Raw genomic sequence first — 20074 nt, forward strand, 5'->3', positions numbered from 1 at the left:
AGTGGACACATAAATTACTGCATTTAAATGCATTTATTTTCCGTCTAGTGGACATATAAAATACTGCATTTAAATGCATTTATTTGCCCTCTAGTGGACACATAAATCACTGCATTTAAATGCATTTATTTGTCCTCTAGTGGACACATACATTACTGCATTAAAATGACGTATTTGCCCTCTGTTGGACAGAAAAGTTACTGCATTTAGATGCATTTATTTGCCCTCTAGTGGACACATAAATTACTGCATTTAAATGAATTTATTTGCCCTCTAGTGGACACATAAGTTACTTATTTAAATGCATTTATTTGCCCTCTAGTGGACACATAATTTACTGCATTTAAATGCATTTATTTGCCTTCAAATGGACATATAAATGACTGCATTTAAATACATTTATTTGCCCTCTAGTGGACACATAATTTACTGCATTTAAATTACTTTATTTGCCCTCAAATGGACATTTAAATCACTGCATTTAAATGAATTCATTTGCCCTCTAGTGGACAAATAAGTTACTTATTTAAATGCATTTATTTGCCCTCTAGTGGACACATAAATTACTGAATTTAAATGCATTTATTTGCCCTCTAGTGGACATACAAGTTACTGCATTTAAATGCATTTATTTGCCCTTTAGTGGACAAAGAAGTTACTGCATTTAAATTTCTTATCTGCCCTCTAGTGGAGATATAAATTACTCAATTTAAATGCATTTATTTGCCCTCTAGTGGACATATAAATCACTGCATTTAAATGCATTTATTTGCCCTCTAGTGGACAAATGAATTACTGCATTTAAATGCATTTATTTGCCCTCTAGTGGACACATAAATTACTGCATTTAAATGCATTTATTTTCCGTCTAGTGGACATATAAAATACTGCATTTAAATGCATTTATTTGCCCTCTAGTGGACACATAAATCACTGCATTTAAATGCATTTATTTGTCCTCTAGTGGACACATACATTACTGCATTAAAATGACGTATTTGCCCTCTGTTGGACAGAAAAGTTACTGCATTTAGATGCATTTATTTGCCCTCTAGTGGACACATACATTACTGCATTTAAATGCATTCATTTGCCCTCTAGTGGACACATAGATTACTGTTTTAATTGCATTTATTTGCCCTCTAGTGGACACATAGATTACTGCATTTAAATGCATTTATTTGCCCTCTAGTGGACACATACATTACTGCATTTAAATGCATTTATTTGTCCTCTAGTGCAGTGATTCTTAACCATAGGGCCGCGGCCCAACGTTGGGCCGCGAGCGCCATCTAGTGGGCCGCCAAAAAAATTCAGTTTTGTAAGTGTGGGCCGCGAGGGCCGCGGGACTGCATAGTAACTCCCGACCAAATGAGGAGAAGACACTGAGCTAGCTGTACGTGTAATAGTAAGAGAAATGGTGTGTATTTACAGAAAAAATCATTTATTTTGCACAGAGTAGGTTTAGATCCACCAGGATCAGGGATTCTACGCCGTAGGCTCTGCGTCGATTTACGCGGAACCATAATTCAGGCTTAAGGCGGACGTAATTGAAGTCACCATGAGAAGGGGGAAGGGGGGCGTGATTGCCCGGCGGCGGCTCCGTCGTGGGACACCTGGGGCGGACGGCGAGGCCTGGGGCTCGCTGCCGAGAAGGAGACGAGACTCCCGGGGGAGGCGGGCCGGAGAGCCGGAGGAACCGCCGGACTGAGCGGGAGCCGACGCATCCCCGCGGCCGCGAAGCCCGCTGCCGCCCGAGCGCGAGGCCGAGGGCTCCGTCGTTACTGCTGAAGGATGGTAGATGCGTGGGCTGAAGTGTCTGCTGGACTGGACTGTTGTTGCAAAAGCATCGGAAAGTGACTGGGCTGCAGCGCGGAGAGCTGCAGGCTCGCAGGGGCTCGGATGAAGCCCGACACGCTGAGTCCTGACAACTGATTAATTTAATATCTTAAATAAATAAAATCTTAAAACACCCATGTTTGAGTCCAGATACAGCTGTGAGGCAGCTTTCTCCACAATGAACATAATTAAAACTAAATATCGTTCCAGGTTCACCAGCACCTTCACGTATGAGAACCTGACACCATCCAGCCCAGATTTAAAGTCCTGACAGGAGAAATTAGAGCTCAGTTCTCTCACTGAACGGCAGAAAGTGGGGGCATAAGATTAAGGGGAAAAAAGAAAAACTGCAAAACTGTTCAATTGCTAAAATGTGTTTATATTCATTTATTATAAAAATGTGTTGAGACAATTAACAAAGAAAAGGGGAAATTCAAACTGCTGGTAGAGAAATAAAATAAGATAGCATTTGAAAAATAAAATAAAATCAATTTTATTTTTAAGAGAAAAAAATATGTATGTACTTTATTTACTATAACAGTCAGATGCAGATGTTGATACAACTATGAGGCTACTTGAATATATATACACCCACATAATATATATACCGGTATATATATTTAATAAAAAAAAAAAAAAAAAAAAAAATATATATACCCCTGCTATACAATTTTAATATTTAATGGGCCCCGGGCCACTCTGTACTGAAAAAATTGGGCCCCAAGGTCAGAAAGGTTAAGAACCCCTGCTCTAGTGGACACATACATTACTGCATTTAAATGCATTTATTTGCCCTCTAGTGGACACATACATTACTGCATTTAAATGCATTTATTTGCCCTCTAGTGGACACATACATTACTGTATTTAAATGCATTCATTTGCCCTCTAGTGGACACATAGATTACTGCATTTAAATGCATTTATTTGCCCTCTAGTGGACACATAGATTACTGCATTTAAATGCATTTATTTGCCCTCTAGTGGACATATAAATTACTGCATTTGAATGCATTTGCATTTGCCCTCTAGTGGAAACATGATTTACTGCATTTAAATACATTTATGTTCCCTCTAGTGGACACATAAATTACTGCATCAAAATGCAATAATTTGCCCTTTAGTGGACACATAAATTACTGCATTTAAATACATTTATTTGCCCTCTTGTGGACATAAAAGTTACTGCATTTAAATGCATTTATTTGCCCTCTAGTGGACATAAAAGTTACTGCATTTAAATGAATGTATTTGTCCTCTAGTGGACACATACATTACTGTATTTAAATGCATTCATTTGCCCTCTAGTGGACACATAAATGACTGCATTCGAATGCATTTATTTGCCCTCTGGTGGACATACAAGTTACTGCATTTAAATGCATTTATTTGCCCTCTAGTGGACACATGACTTACTGCATTTAAATACATTTACTTGCCCTCAAATGGACATATAAATTACTGCATTTAAATACATTTATTTGCCCTCTAGTGGACACATAATTTACTGCATTTAAATTACTTTATTTGCCCTCAAATGGACATTTAAATCACTGCATTTAAATGAATTTATTTGCCCTCCAGTGGACAAATAAGTTACTTATTTAAATGCATTTATTTGCCCTCTAGTGGACACATAAATTACTGAATTTAAATGCATTTATTTGCCCTCTAGTGGACATACAAGTTACTGCATTTAAATGCATTTATTTGCCCTCTAGTGGACAAAGAAGTTACTGCATTTAAATTTCTTATCTGCCCTCTAGTGGACATACATTTTATTGCATTAAAATTACTTATTTGCCCTCTAGTGGAGATATAAATTACTGCATTTAAATGCATTTATTTGCCCTCTAGTGGACATATAAATTACTGCATTTAAATGCATTTATTTGCCCTCTAGTGGACACAGGAATTACTGCATTTAAATACATTTATTTGCACTCTTGTGGACATAAAAGTTACTGCATTTAAATGCATTTATTTGCCCTCTAGTGGACATAAAAATTACTGCATTTAAATGAATGTATTTGTCCTTTAGTGGACACATAAATGACTGCATTTGAATGCATTTATTTGCCCTCTAGTGGACATACAAGTTACTGCATTTAAATGCATTTATTTGCCCTCTAGTGGACACATGAATTACTGCATTTAAATACATTTACTTGCCCTCAAATGGACATTTAAATCACTGCATTTAAATGAATTTATTTGCCCTCTAGTGGACACATAAGTTACTTATTTAAATGCATTCATTTGCCCTCTAGTGGACACATAATTTACTGCATTTAAATTACTTTATTTGCCCTCAAATGGACATTTAAATCACTGCATTTAAATGAATTTATTTGCCCTCTAGTGGACAAATAAGTTACTTATTTAAATGCATTTATTTGCCCTCTAGTGGACACATAAATTACTGAATTTAAATGCATTTATTTGCCCTCTAGTGAACATATACGTTACTGCATTTAAATGACTTCATTTTGCCTCTAGTGGACATATAAATGACTGCATTTGAATGCATTTATTTGCCCTCTAGTGGACATACAAGTTACTGCATTTAAATACATTTATTTGCCCTCAAATGGACATATAAATTACTGCATTTAAATACATTTATTCGCCCTCTAGTGGACACATGAATTACTGCATTTAAATGCATTTATTTACCCTCTAGTGGACACATAAATTACTGCATTTAAATGCATCGATTTGCCCTCTAGTGGACACATGAATTACTGCATTTAAATACATTTATTTGCCCTCTAGTCGACATATAAGTTACTGCATTTAAATGCATTTATTTGCCCGCTAGTGGACACATGAATCACTTCATTTAAATGAATTTATTTGCCCTCAAATGGACATTTAAATTACTGCATTTAAATGCATTTATTTGCCCTCTAGTGGACACATAAATTACTGTATTTAAATGCATTTATTATCCCTCTAGTGGACATACAAGTTACTGCATTTAAATGCATTTATTTGCCCTCTAGTGGACAAAGAAGTTACTGCATTTAAATTTCTTATCTGCCCTCTAGTGGACATACATTTTATTGCATTAAAATTACTTATTTGCCCTCTAGTGGAAATATAAATTACTGCATTTAAATGCATTTATCTGCCCTCTAGTGGACACATGAATTACTGCATTTAAATGCATTTATTTGCTCTCTAGTGGACACATAAATTACTGCATTTAAATGCATTTATTTTCCGTCTAGTGGACATATAAAATACTGCATTTAAATCAATTTATCTGCCCTCTAGTGGACATACAAGTTACTGCATCAAAATACATTTATTTGCCCTCTAGTGGACACATAAATTACCGCATTTAAATGCATTTATGTGCCCTCTAGTGGACATATAAATTACTGCATTTAAATGATTTCTTTGCCCTCTAGTGGACACATACATTACTGCATTTAAATACATTCATTTGCCCTCTATTGGACATTAAAGTTACTGCATTTAAATGCATTTATTTGCCCTCTAGTGGACACATACATTACTGCATTTAAATGCATTTATTTGCCCTCTAGTGGACACATACATTACTGCATTTAAATGCATTCATTTGCCCTCTAGTGGACACATAGATTACTGCATTTAAATGCATTTATTTTCCCTCTAGTGGACACATAAATTACTGTATTTAAATGCATTCATTTGCCCTCTAGTGGACACATAGATTACTGCATTAAAATGCATTTATTTGCCCTCTATTGAACATTTTACTGCATTAAAATTACTTATTTGCCCACTAGTGGACATATATATTACTCCATTAAAATTATTTATTTGCCACCTAGTGGACATATAAGCTACTGCATTCATTTGCCCTCTAGTTGACATAAAAGTTACTGATTAAAATTACTTATTTGAACCTCTAGTTGATGTATTAATTACTGCATAAAAATGCATTTATTTGTCCTCTAGTGGACATAAAAGTTACTGCATTAAAATGACTTATTCGCCCTTTAGTGGACACATAAATTACTGCATAAAAATGCATTTATTTGTCCTCTAGTGGACATAAAAGTTACTGCATTAAAATTACTTATTTGCTCTCTAGTGGACATAAAAGTTACTGCATGAAAATGCATTTATTTGCCCTCTAGTGGACATAAAATTTACTGCATTAAAATGACTTATTCGCCCTTTAGTGGACACATACATTATTGCATTTCAATGCATTCATTTGCCCTCTAGTGGACATAAAAGTTGAACTCCTCCACCTGAGGCAGGACTTCTCCACCCACCCGGAGAAGGCACGCCACCCTTTCCCGGTGGAGAACCATGGCCTCGGTTTTGGAGGTGCTTATTCTCATCCCTGCCGCGTCGCACTCGGCCTCAAACCGCCCCAGCACATGCTGGAGGTCCCGGTCCGATGAAGCCAACAGGACAACATCATCCGCAAAAAGCAGAGACGAAATCCTGTGGTTCCCAAACCGGATCCCCTCCGGCCCCTGGCTGCGCCTAGAAATCCTGTCCATAAAAAAATTATGAACAGGACCGGTGACAGTCCTGTTCGGTGACTGCCGGAGTCCAACATGCACCGGGAACAAGTCTGACTTACTGCCGGCAATGCGAACCAAACTCCTGCTCCGATCACATAGAGACTGGACAGCCTTAATAGAGGGCCCCGGACTCCATACTCACTCAGCACCCCCCACAGAATGGCACGTGGGACACGGTCAAACGCCTTCTCCAGATCCACAAAGCACATGTAGACTGGTTGGGCAAATTCCCATGAACCCTCGAGCACCCTGCGGAGGGTATAGAGCTGGTCCAGTGTTCCACGACCGGGACGAAAACCGCATTGTTCCTCCTGAATCCGAGGTTCGACTATCGGCCGTAATCTCCTCTCCAGTACCCTGGAGTAGACTTTCCCGGGGAGGCTGAGAAGTGTGATCCCCCTGTAGTTGGAACACACTCTCCGGTCCCCCTTTTTAAACAGAGGGACCATCACCCCGGTTTGCCACTCCAGCGGTACTGTCCCCTTCCTCCATGCAATGTCGCAGAGGCGTGTCAGCCAAGACAGCCCTACGACATCCAGAGACTTGAGGTACTCAGGGCGAATCTCATCCACCCCCGGTGCCACTGAGGAGACAAGAAAGCACAACTTCAGTTTCAGAGATAGGCGGTTGAATCGGAGCCCTTGAAGAAGAAATGTCCGTAAATTGTGGACTGTTATCGTGTTTCATAAACTTGAGAGAGAAGATCGCAGGAATGTCGGGTTTGAGCTGTGCGTCAATGACGGCTTGTTTTTTGTGAGAAAAACCCACAAAAAAATACAAATAATGGTATCCGAAGATTAAAAGTAAATTATCTTGGACTTACAAGACATGGTGCTGCTGATGAACATGACGCTTCAAGATGAGAGCGACGGTTGGATTTTGCGGAACTGAAATAAGAGAAAACATGTCGGCTTATTAAATTAAGATTAAATACACAAACATTTAATCATTCCGCAATTTTAAAATTTTATTTTATGGAAGTTTCCTCACCAAAAGCTATTCGGAGAAGGTCGTCGTCGACGAGTTGTTTAACACGGGAGACGCGGGTCCGAACACAGACGGATTTATAACAATGAAGTATAAGTAAATGCAGAACCAAGTGTCTGGAAAAAAACTATAGTTCTAGTTAGTTCCCACTAAGTTCATAAGATAGAGGCTGAAACGCACTGGAGTGGAAAGAGGAGTGGATGTATTTCGGCACTGGTGCCGAAATACATATGATGCGCAGGTGCGAAGAGCACAGGTCCCGGAACGCACAAAAAACAACGCTCAAAACAGCACAGCGTGCCACAGCAGGACTTTAGCCCGCATTGCAGCGCAGTATCAGTCTTTATGTATAAAGTGGCATCTTGAGCAAAGGCGACTTCTGTGTCCAGCGGAGATATTAAAAAAACACACACACTTAAACTTAAATGTTAAATTGAAGGAAAATTCAAGGGACACCACGGCTCCTTTACGCACATGCTGCGCTGTGAGGTTTTGGGAGATGCTACTAAATAACTGCTAGTAATGACATTTGAGAAGTTTTGATTTTTTTAGCAACGTTTTTTTTGTGGAGTTTGAGACCCCTGGTGTAAGCGTTTCAGTAGTATCTGTGAGCACATTTCAGTTATGTGAGTGGATACATTTACAGTTGTATGTATAAGAGCATTTCACCTGTGTGTATGAGGGATTTCACAAGTGAGTGTGAGAGGTTTTCAGTATAGTGTGTAAAAGGGTTGGATTTCATATGTTTATGAATGATAATTCAGAATTATGTCCTTCACGGCACTTCATAAATATGGTTGTCTTTTACTCTGCTGCTTTGATTTGCAATATAAAACCATCAGCCAACCTGTTACATAATCATATGTGATGAATGTTAAACCTATGGTTAAATAGCTTTGTTGATCATGTTACGTTTTGTTGATAGGATACGTTATGGCTCAGAGCGCATGAGTGTTATTGTTTGTTTCTTCGGTCAGCAATGTGTGTGTGTGGTTATGTTTTTGTAATGTTTTTTTAGGACACGCATAAAGTGTGGTGGTTATTTTATTAATTATTAATTAATTAATTAATATATATATATATATATATATATATATATATATATATATATATATATATATATATATATATATATATCATCATACTTATTATATATTATTGATTTTAGAGCATGTCATATACTCTCAAATATGGATATGTTTTTTATAACTGATGAGAGCACACACAACTTGTGGATATGTTTTGTACTATTAATAATGTTGGGTATACATGCTTTTGAATGTTTGTGGAGGTGTAACATCCAGATTTGTTGAAAATAAATTTGGCACACCCAGTCTTTGCTGGTGCACACCCAATGTCTCTTTTCTGGCTATACGCCACTGATCTGGACCTCCTCTCCATGAACTCTGAACAAACTGCAAACTCCTCCTCTTTCCACTCCAGTGCGTTTCAGCCTCTATCTTGTGAACTTAGTGGGAACTAACTAGAACTATAGTTTTTTTCCAGACACTTAATTCTGCGTTTACTTATACTTCATTGTTATAAATCAGTCTGTGTTCGGACCCGCGTCTCCCGTGTTACACAACTCGTCGACGGCGACCTTCTTCGACGGGCTTCTGGTGAGGAAACTTCCATAAAACAAACTTTAAAACATGCGGAATGATTAAATGCTTGTGTATGTAATCTCATGTAGAAATTGTTAGTGTTTTAATTAAAAGCCGACATGTTTTCTCTTATTTCAGTTCCGGAAAATCCAACCGTCGCCCCCATCTTGAAGCGTCTTGTAAGTCCAAGATCATTTACTTTTAATCTTCGGATACCGTATTTTTTTGATTTAGTGGGTTTTTTTTTCCTTACAAAAAACAATCCGTCATTGACGCACAGCTCAAACCTGATATTCCTGCGATCTTCTCTCTCGAGTTTATGAAACACGATAACAGTCCACAATTTTACGGACATTTCTTTTTAAAGGGCTCCGATTCAACCCCCCCATTTCTGAAACTGGAGTCCTGCTTTCTTGTCTTATTTTATTATTAGAAACTCCCAGCAGCAACAAGAAAGAAGCCTACAGAGATTTTTCTCATCGTTGTATAAAGCTCATTTTTATTGATATATTTATTTTGTGAATAAAGAAAGTGAAAGTGATAGAAGTGAGGCGGGTGGGGCATCAGCTGCAACTCTGAAATACATTTGGAATCTGACATAAAGACAAGAACACGTACAACAGGTCTATCAAGACCACTGCAATTATCCGACCCGAGCAAGTAAGTGTGTGTGTGTGTGTGTGTGTGTGTGTGTGTGTGTGTGTGTGTGTGTGTGTGTGTGTGTGTGTGTGTGTGTGTGTGTGTGTGTGTGTGTGGACTCTGAAAGTCGGCTCCCGTCGCCTATACTCCCTCATTGTTCGGTCCGAACGGCATGGCTCCCAGGAGTTCCAACGGAGCGATAGCAGCGATCTTGGCTTTCCTGCTGGGATCCATGGCCACCTGTCAAGAGCCAGACTCTAAATCCCCGGAACTAAAACACTGGACTCTATCTTCTTCTACTTCGGCCAGGGCTGCATTTACAAAATGTGAGCCTCTGTCTGGACTAATTAGGGCCTGAGCAGGGCCGGAGTGGGACTCATTTTCAGCCCTGGAGTTTCATGCCTCAGACCGGCCCACTTTAGATCACGACCTATTATTATTAAAATCATGTAATTATAACCTTACATGTTAAGTATACAATAGCGCACTGTTCTGTAAAGCCTTGTAATTCTGTGTATTTTTCTAAAATAATTCAGTGCAAGTAAGAGTTGCTTCACAATGTAGATTTATTTCAACACAACACTGATATCTCTTTTTCCTCTGCATGGAAACAGATCTGTCACAACTTAGATTTCACAAATGAGAACATGAGTTAAAGGGAAAATCTCCAACACTATTCTTTACAACATCAGAATGTCCTTTTTCTGCAATATCAAATAGCAAGCAGATTAGTGTTCATAGATATCTAATCCCTATGAAAAAATAATAAAATAATTATTGCACTGTTAACATAACTTTCTAATGATGCCATTATCTTTTTTTCCTCAGCATAACAGTAGTTTCAAAGAAACATGGCCAACTCTAAACCATCAATAAACGCCTGAGCAGTGCACTGGTCTCTGTGACTTTGTTTAATACAGTATCATTGTCCAAAGACATGAGAATCTCTGTCTCAGTGCACATGAGCATGAATGCCTCAAGTTTCTTCTGGGTCAAAGTTTTTGACTTAACCAATTAAGATATTTTCAACAGCAAAATATGCAGGCTTATTTCATATTACTTTCATCCTATTCCCTTTCAGTTGTGGGCTTTGTGTATTTACTATCTTACTTTTAATGATAAAAAATATAACGGGTCACTACTATTGTTTGGGCATAGAAAGTGGTTATATTGGAACTAATGCTTGCTTCGTCACACACTTTGTTACAACAGCTCACCTGTTCCTTCCATACTGACAGGAGCAATCCCCTCATCGCTACTGGCTCCTGGCTCTGCTTCTGACACTAAATCACATTTTAAAAATGGTCTTAATTCTCAGCACAAATCTCCCCTTTTTACAAAGCCTTCTGATCAATTCAGGTCAGTTTCATTAATGTAGTGCTGAATCATCTAGCATCTCAGGGCACTTTGCATATAGAACAGGGCTACACCATACATATACAGGATTGAAAATTAAAATATTGTGATTTTCTGTAATGCAATTAAAAAAACAAAAATGTCATACATTCTGGATTCATTACAAATCAACTGAAATATTGCAAGCCTTTTATTATTTTAATATTGCTGATCATGGCTTACATCTTAAGAAAACTCAAATATCCTAACTCAAAAAATTAGAATATTCTGGGAATCTTAATCTTAAACTGTAAACCATAATCAGCAATATTAAAATAATAAAAGGTTTGTATTTATTTCAGTTGATTTGTAATGAATCCAGAATGTAGGACATTTTTGTTTTTTTAATTGCATTACAGAAAATAAAGAACTTTATCACAATATTCTAATTTTCTGAGACAGTCCTGTATGAATTCTCATAATATTCACTCAATGAGAATCCTACCTGCCCACCCTGGAGGTGTGGGCTCATGGCTGGTGTTGGTGCTGGATCTTGCAGCTGACTCTGAAGGGCTACAAGACAAAGTTTCCTAGTTATGTGGCGTCGCATCATACTATTATTTAAATTATATAATGTTATGTTATTTGTCACAACGCCACACAATTCATTGACTTGATAATTAACTTAAATGGTGGTTTGCGGGCAAAGTTTAACATCTTGCCTTACCCGTTTCATCGTCCTCATTTGTCCGCGAGCTCGCTTTTGTGAAAAAGTTGCCAATTTTGGCACACTTTGCTGCCTCTGATTCCAGAGCTTTTCTCTTTTTTAATCTTTCCTTCTCCGCGCCACCCTTGCTCTTTCTACTCTCCATCTCTCCATTACCACTGTCCGAGTGCACGGACGTGTTAAGGCTGAATTATGGTTCTGCGTTACACCAATGCAGAGCCTATGCCGTAGGCTCTGCGTTGGTGTAACGTGGAACCATAAATCAGCCTTTACGTCACGGTGCGTCTGCAAAAAAAAAAAAGAGCTGCCAGTGGAGGCGGAGGCTGAGGCGGCCCAGGGACAGCGGTAGCGCTTATACATCCATGCTGTAGCATACGTGATCAACCCAGTGCAATGACTGAAGACCGGCTTCCCCCCCCCAAAAAAAAACTGAACACCGGCCCTCGCGGCCCAAACATCAGACCGGCCCACCGGGAATTGTCCCGGTCCTGCCGATTAGCCACTCCAGGCCTTTTTGCACGCAAGCCAGGCCTGGAGAAAAAATTGATATTTAATGGTTTACTTTAATGGGCGTGGCAAAATGGATCAACAGCGCCCCCTAGAAAACTTTGTGCCTCAAGCCCCACGATACGGTTTTACATGCATGAATATCGGTACACACCTGTATCATGTCGCAACTTAAAGGAGACCTATTATGGCATTTAATGTATATTTTAAACAGGCCTTGAATGTCTTAAAAACAATCAAAAGCTTGTTTTTTCTAAAGAAATTAGAAATTCAGCATCTGGGCCATGTCTCTATGAGGGATTCTGAGGGGGCGGGGTTATGATAATGAAGCTCTGTGCTGATTGGCTGCCTGGATGACGTGTAGTAGGGGAGGACACAAAGCCTCGCTCCGGCAGAAGAGCCTCCGGCTGCGTACACTATTAAACCGTTTCCCATGCAATGCGAGCGAGCTTCAGCGACAAAATCAATTCCATTGCTTTATTTTCTATTGGACTGTCCTAACTGGCCGCGAGTTTAACGGTTTCAGTGTGGACAGAGAGCGTCCGATGTCACGCAGCTCGACGGGATAGTTGGACGCTCACATTCATTTATGACAGGGTGTAAACGACTCCCTGGGATCTTAAAGGTGACCTATTATGGCATTTAATGTATATTTTAAACAGGCCTTGAATGTCTTAAAAACAATCTAAAGCTTGTTTTTTCTACATAAATCAGAAATCCAGCCTGTATGTCTATAGTTTATGCCGCTTCTAACCTCTTTTTCTGCGCCTCATTTTTAGGGAAGGGGGGGGTATGATAATGAGGCTCTGTGCTGATTGGCTCCCTGAATGACGTGTAGCAGGGGAGGAGCATAAACCTCGCTCCGCCAGAGCAGCCCGAGCCTGTAAATTATCACAACACTGAATTTTCACAAATGGAAACTTTATTGTTAAAAAAATAAAATATGAGTTGTATATAAATAACATTTATGCACTATTTAAGCCGGATCTGCCCGGCGGATGCTGAACGCTGGCCCCGGAGCCACGCTGGGCGCCCGGGAGCAGCGCTGCTAGAGCAGCGCGCATCACCGCGGCTTTAACGGGGGAATCTGAGCGGTTCCGACCGGCCGGGACCGCAGGAACCGGCCTGGACTGGTAGCAGGGACTCCCGGGGACCGACCAGCGGAATTTCAGCCGGATCTACTCGGCGGATTCTGCGCGACGGGCGCTGCAACCCCACGGCAGGCGCACAGATCGGCTCCAGAGCGCATCCTGTGCGCATCGTCGGTTACCGGTGATAAAACCGACAGATTTGCCTGAAAATCTCGGAGGGTGAAGCTGGTCCAGCCTGGGACAGACCCCCGAGGACCCAGCTCCCAAACCACCCGGGAACCTGGATGATTTAACCCGGATCCGCTCCGCCGCGGCGCCGCGTCCGACTGGCTGAAGGAAGCGCTGCTCCAGCAGCGGAGAGAGCTGGTTGTGGGCGTGGTTTCAGCAGCGGAGGCTGAACCTATGGAAATCTGCTCCTGTCGTTACGTAACGACAGGAGCAGATTCTAATCGGCTCAAAAAAAACCACGTGACACTGGGGGACTCTGTCCGGCGGGGGTCAGACACCTTGCAGAAATTCATGGTATTTTGTCTCCCCTGTGCTGGCAGGGTGAGGGGAGACCACTTTATATATGTTAAAACAAGAAAAAACTTGTTTTTCATAATAGGTCCCCTTTAAAGCCTGAATTACGGTTCAGGGTTAAATCGACGCGTACCCTACGCCGTAGGCCCTGCGTTGGTGTAACGCGGAACCATAAATCAGCCTTTAGTTACCTGAAGGGGGGACCGGGTCATCTCGTCTTCACACTAACAATTCTTTACTCCGATTCCTCGTCATTTCATTTTTTAGGTTACAAGACAAATGAATCATGTTTACTGTAAAGAAATGGTCGAATGGCCGAAACCCAACAGGAAGTCGGCCATTTTGAATTAATCGTGTCATTTTGGTGTAATTTATGCCATTCTTTCGGCAGTTAATACGGCCCGAACTGTAACGTGCACCCAGGTCTGTTATACATCAAAATGTGCGTCTCCATCCTGTGACTATGCGCATTACTACAAAGATACAAAATACAAAGATTAGTAATTAACGGTGATTACAGCTGGAGGTGTGAACAGTTTTAGAGGCTTCTCTTTTACTATTGCGGCCTATTGGAAAAAAGCTTTTTGGGCCCCACAGGATTTTTTGTTGCAGTACCGCGGCTGGACACTGGAAAAAATCTGCGTGCCTGCTGAGTGCGAGACCGGGGGCCTGGACGACGCGCATTACTTTTCTGAGTCAAAAGCGTTACCGTGGCGATGCTAGACGCCAAAAAGCGCGCCCACTCTTCATCTGATTGGTTCAGACAGAAAAAACTTTGTGCCTCAAGCCCCACAATACGGTTTGACGTACATGAACGAAAATCGGTACACTCCTGTATCATGTCGCAACTTACAGAAAAGTCTCTTGGCGCCATGGCCAAAACCGAACAGGAAGTCGGCCATTTTCAATGAATTGTGTAATTTTGGCGCAATTTTTGACACTTCTTCGGCAGTTAATAAGGCCCGAACTGTAACGTACACCCAGGTGTGTTATACATCAAAATGTTCTTCACCATCCTGCGACGACGCGCATTATTTTTCTCTTTCAAAAGCGTAACCTTGGTGACGCTAGACGCCAAAGAGTGCCTTCATCTGATTGATCCCCAAAAGTCACCAAATTTTGAACCAAGGCAGGCCTGGTGATACATTTGATATTTCATGGTTTGCATTAATGGGCGTGGCCTAACGGCTCAACAGCGCCCCCTAGAATACTTTTCTCTGCCATAACTTTTGAATGGTTTGACATAGAGAGTCGTGGGTGGTGTCATAAGACTCTGTATGGAGTCCTTGACCTTCATTGGCCTGAATTAGCCCCGCCCCTTCTTCCGATTGGTTGTCCCTATTTTCTGTTATAACTTTTGAATGTTTTGACATAGAGAGTTGTGGGAGGTGTCATCAAACTCGGTTTTGAGTACTTGACCTTCATTGGTGCAAATTAGCCCCGCCCCTTCCTCTGATTTCATAGTTCCTATTTTCGTCCATAACTTTTGAATGATTTGACCTAAAGACTCGTGGTTGGTGTCATCGGAAATTATTTTTGAATCCCTTGACCATAATTGGTGTGAATTAAACCCGCCCCTTCTTCTGATTGGTCGATATATGATAGTTCCTATTTTCTGCCATAACCTTTGAATGGTTTGACATAAAGAGTCGTGGGTGTTGTCATTGGACTTAGTTTTGAGTCCTTGACCTTAATTGGTGCAAATTGCACGAGCGAGGGCCCGTTCATCCCTGCTTGCAGCTTTAATTCTGCTTGGAATGTCCCATCTGGGGATTATTTCAGTTAGTAAGGCCTTGGTAACAGCATGGCTGCTGGGGATGCTTCAAAATCCTTTATGAGGTGGTCCAGAGGGTGAGTGGGTGGTGGATGACCTGCTTCAGGAACTGTTGTCCTTCTCCCTACATTATTAGTGGCATAAATCATGCAGTCATGGAGTATTTTTCTGCATAGGATGAAAATTCTTTTCAGAAGCAAGCTTGCCATTTTTGGAGGCGTGGTTTTGGAAGCCATGTGTCAACTTAGCAAAGTGGGGAAAGAAGCAATTGGGCTTTTGATTATCCGGAAAAAACAGCTCCATTTCACTTCCATAAATGATTCTCTGACAGTGAGACGAAACTCTGCATGACCCACTTAGCGTCTGGCGGCGAGTCTGCCGAGGTGTGAGTCATGGCCTGATAAGCTTGGAGGAAACACTCCCATTCTGCTACGTGACCTTTCTCTTAATGGGACCGCCGGATAACGTTGGGGAATGCAGTGGGAGGAAGTACAGTAATTGGCTTTTTGGTAAATAATGGGACATGTGGTTTCGGACAGGAAACATCTGGTTGATGAAAGAAGAAATTCAACTTGGAAAGACAAAAACAGGATGTTAGGGGGTTTTTCAGAATATTACAGTTAGGGTGATTCTAGTCATTACGAATGAAACAATGAAATGTATGTATATTTATACACAAACAATAACCTACCTTGGTTGGCCACAGTGAATATCCACACAATTACTATATTAGGATTTATAAAACTTAACACCTTAACACAAGTTGTTTTCTTTGTTACTTTTCCCCTGTAGGCCACTCTGTGTTTATTTATTTTTTCCTTCACTGGACTTTGTTTGATTTGTTTTTCTGATTATCTGCTTTTGTTTTTGTTGATGCGGTTAACTTGTGTGCATGTGGCTGTGTGCGCGCACCCGTGTGTGTATGGGTGCCTGTGTTTGCCAGTCCGTGTGTATGTGGGTGTGTGTGTGTGTGTGTGTGCACGACTGCCTATATGTTAGTGGCGTGTGGTTGTGTGGATGTGGCTGTGTGTACTTTGTGTGCTCAGCTGTGTATGTTGGCGTGAACGGCTATGTACGCCCGCTTCTATATGTGGTATGAGTCCCCCTGTCTGCACACTGCGCGGCACTACAACTCGGGAAATGTAATATTGCTTATAATGTATAAATGCATGTTTTGATTTGTAAAATTACTGTAGACTAAATCATAATGACAGAAAATGCAAAAAATCATGTTCCCACATAGGGAAGGTGAGGAGAAAGATTTTGAGGGAACAATGAACCAAAATGCTAGGGGTGAACAGTTAGAAAATGTACACAGCAAGTATGAAAACTTCAAATGCTTTGATCCACATGAATACAAAAAATACAAAATTGATAATGATTTAGATCCTGAAAATAATTGTTATAACAACTTAACCTTTGTCTGGTGTTAGCTTTCTGTTACCATCTCCGATGTTAACGGGTCGGTTTTGACCCGTGTTTTAAATCATCTCTAAAATACACTAAAAGCAATTATCCATCATCCAATTTGTTTCTCATCTCTTGGTTACATTGTTAGGCTTCCTTATCCATGAAAATATTGCTTTTAATATTTTTGGTGTGGGAACTCTGGGCCTTTTTTTGTCAGTATAGCCCTTGATTTCAATTTTAAAAACTGGTAAAATGAACCTCAAGAGAATCATATGAATAAATAAAAGGTTGTTGTGTTACCTAGCTATTACTGAGGCATATTATAACACATCTCTTAAATAAATTTGTTTCATTTATTTTTTCATTTTAATAATATTAACTATAGTAACATCTATGGTGTTATGGGTCAATTTCGACCCGTTTACATTTACCTCAAGGAAATGGAAAAAAAGTATTTTTTCAGCAATAGAACTTTAAAAAATTGTCACCAGTGATATTGTGACCCTGCAGGACAGTAGTCAAATCAAGGACCACACGTTTTCCTTCGTTCTTCTCAGGGATGCCACTCGCAGCTTTGCCTGTGTAAATCTGTAGGTTCCAGGCATAGCTGTTTTAGGCATTGCAGGCTGCCCAGATTTTTATGCCGTACTTCCCTGGCTTACTGGGTATGTATTGCTGGAAGGGGCATTTTCCTGGGAAAAGGAGAAGACGTTCATCCACTGTCACTTCTGGCCCTGGGTTGAACATCAGTGGAAGGAGCTGAACCCATTTCTCCCAGACATCCCTGATGGGGGCAAGCTTGTCAGATCTTGCTCTGGTATCCCTGTTGTCTAATCTGAGGAATCGTGATATCATTCGAAAGGTCTGAAGTGACATTGTTCCCCGGAAAATATTTCTGCCTGTCGATGCATCCCAGAGACTATCAGTGGACTCATTGCAGGATCTGTACACTCCAGCAAGAAGAAGAACTCCAATATAAGCTTCCAGGCATTCCTCATCCATGTCTTTCTACATGTCGCCATGGACTTTTTTCCCTTCAAGGTTTGTCATAGCAATTATGACTCTTTTTATTGACTGTGTCCACCAAAGTGTCCTTGGGCAAGACACTGAATCCCCCGGTTGCTCCCGGTTGTCAGGCCAGCGCCGTTGTCTATGGCAGCTCCGCCGATGACCGGTGTGTGAATGTGTGCGTGTGTGGGTGAATGTTTGCAGTGTAAAGCGCTTTGGGGCAGTAGGAATACAGCTGGAAAGCGCTATATAAGTGTAAGCCATTTACCATTTACAATGGCATAAATAGCTCAAAACATGTTTTGATATCGCTGACTCTTGTCAAAGCAAACCTTGTGATTCCAGGGGTCTTTTTGATGACATTTTCAGCAGCTGCCCTGCCATGTACATGAGGTACTGAGCTCCAAAGTATCTTTCCATTTTTGGACTTTAATTTTTCAGCAGAAGAAGCTTCAGCACCAGGGACCTCCTCGTCAGACTCACCAGATGTGTCAGTATCTTCTGGATGATACTCCACATAGTCTTCCTCCTCAGAAGCCTGCTCCTCTGCATCACTACGCTACTCATTGTCGTCTCTCTCATTTTCAACAAAAATATAGTCCAGAACTTGGCTTACTGTAAATCTTCTTCTCATTTTTGCATGCTGCAAACTGGAGATGTGCACTCTGCAAGTGAAATGAGTGAATTGACCCTAAACGTCTGGACATGCTCGATTATTTGTTTTTGTTTATGTGCAGGTAAACTGGAAAACAAAAATCCAAAATGAGAATCCACTGAAGCTCACATGACTGGGAGAGGAGCTGGCTGTCTGACAGTGCACTTATGATTTCAGTTTTGGCTCTAATTATTGCTTTATAAGCTTATTTTATAACCGGGTCGAAACCGACCCTAACACCAAAAAGGTAACAATTTCAACCAGAGCATTTTATAATTTAGTGAAAAACATTTTTTGGATATTATTTTGTTGAAATAGAGGTTCCTGACAAAGTCAAAAAGCCTTGATGCAATAAACGCATTTTTGTGGTAGTTTTATGAATTTCAAACCTAAGAACGGGTCGGTGGCGACCCTAACACCAGACGAAGGTTAAATAATAACTGCTGGTAATGATGAACAGTTCAAAGGATTACAAATAGATGATAGTTTCACAGTAATACATTTCAATAGCAGAAGTCTTTTAAGGGAGTATCTTAAAAGCTTTGGAAAAAAAGTCAGTGTGGTTACCGTGTCAGAAACGTGACTTGATGATGAAAAAAGCAGTGCTGTAGAAATGGAAGGATATGAACTATATACATCACACAGGACAAATAAAATAGGGGGAGGAGTTGCTATATATGCTGATAAAACACTAAAATCAAATTTAGTAAGGAAAACAAATATTGAAAATATCCTTGAGTCCATTACAATAGAAATACATGTTGAAAATGCAAATAATATAATTATCAGCTGGGTTTTGTCATTACAAAACCCAGCAGAATAACCATAGACACAGCAATACGAATTGATAACATACAGATGGTCCTAAATTAACATGGCTGTTTCACTCGCGGGATACAAGATTCACGCATTCGTTTGAACTGCACTTTTCAGTCTTAGCCGCTAGGTGGAGGCAGAAACTATGTCAAACTTTAGTCTTTAGTCAAAAATATAATTGATACTATTGTAAAACCTTTTACCCATATTTGCAACCAATCATTCTTAACAGGCATCTTTCCAAATGAAATGAAAACAGCTAAAATAGTACCAATATACAAAAGTGGAGACAAACAACTATACACAAACTATAGACAAATATCACTCTTATCTCAATTCTCCAAAATTCTAGAAAAACTTTTTGTAGCAAGATTTGATAGCTTTATTGAAAAACACCAATTACTAAGCAATAACCAATATGGATTCAGAACTAACAGATCAACCTCAATGGCAGTTATAGAACTGGTAGAAAACATCTCCAAAGCATCCATCCATCCATTATCTATACCCGCTTTATCCTTTGCAGGGTCACGGGGGTCTGCTGGAGTCTATCCCAGCTATTTTCAGGTGAAAGGCAGGAGTTCACCCTGGACAGGTCACCAGTCCATCGCAGGGCCACATATACAGA

General features: G+C 40.3%; 1 long non-coding RNA gene across 1 annotated transcript in view; it reads left to right on the forward strand.

Annotated features, from left to right (window-relative positions):
• Positions 1-8809: 8809 nt before the first annotated feature.
• The window catches only part of LOC133452310 (uncharacterized), a 56316-nt gene continuing 45051 nt past the window's right edge, over positions 8810-20074 (forward strand). Inside the window, exons 1-2 of the long non-coding RNA XR_009783246.1 lie at positions 8810-8977; positions 9101-9141. This is a non-coding gene — a long non-coding RNA (uncharacterized LOC133452310). The remainder of the gene's footprint in view (positions 8978-9100; positions 9142-20074) is intronic.

This window comes from Cololabis saira, chromosome 10 (genome assembly GCF_033807715.1).
Source record: "Cololabis saira isolate AMF1-May2022 chromosome 10, fColSai1.1, whole genome shotgun sequence".
Classification (NCBI taxonomy): Eukaryota; Metazoa; Chordata; class Actinopteri; order Beloniformes; family Belonidae; genus Cololabis; species Cololabis saira.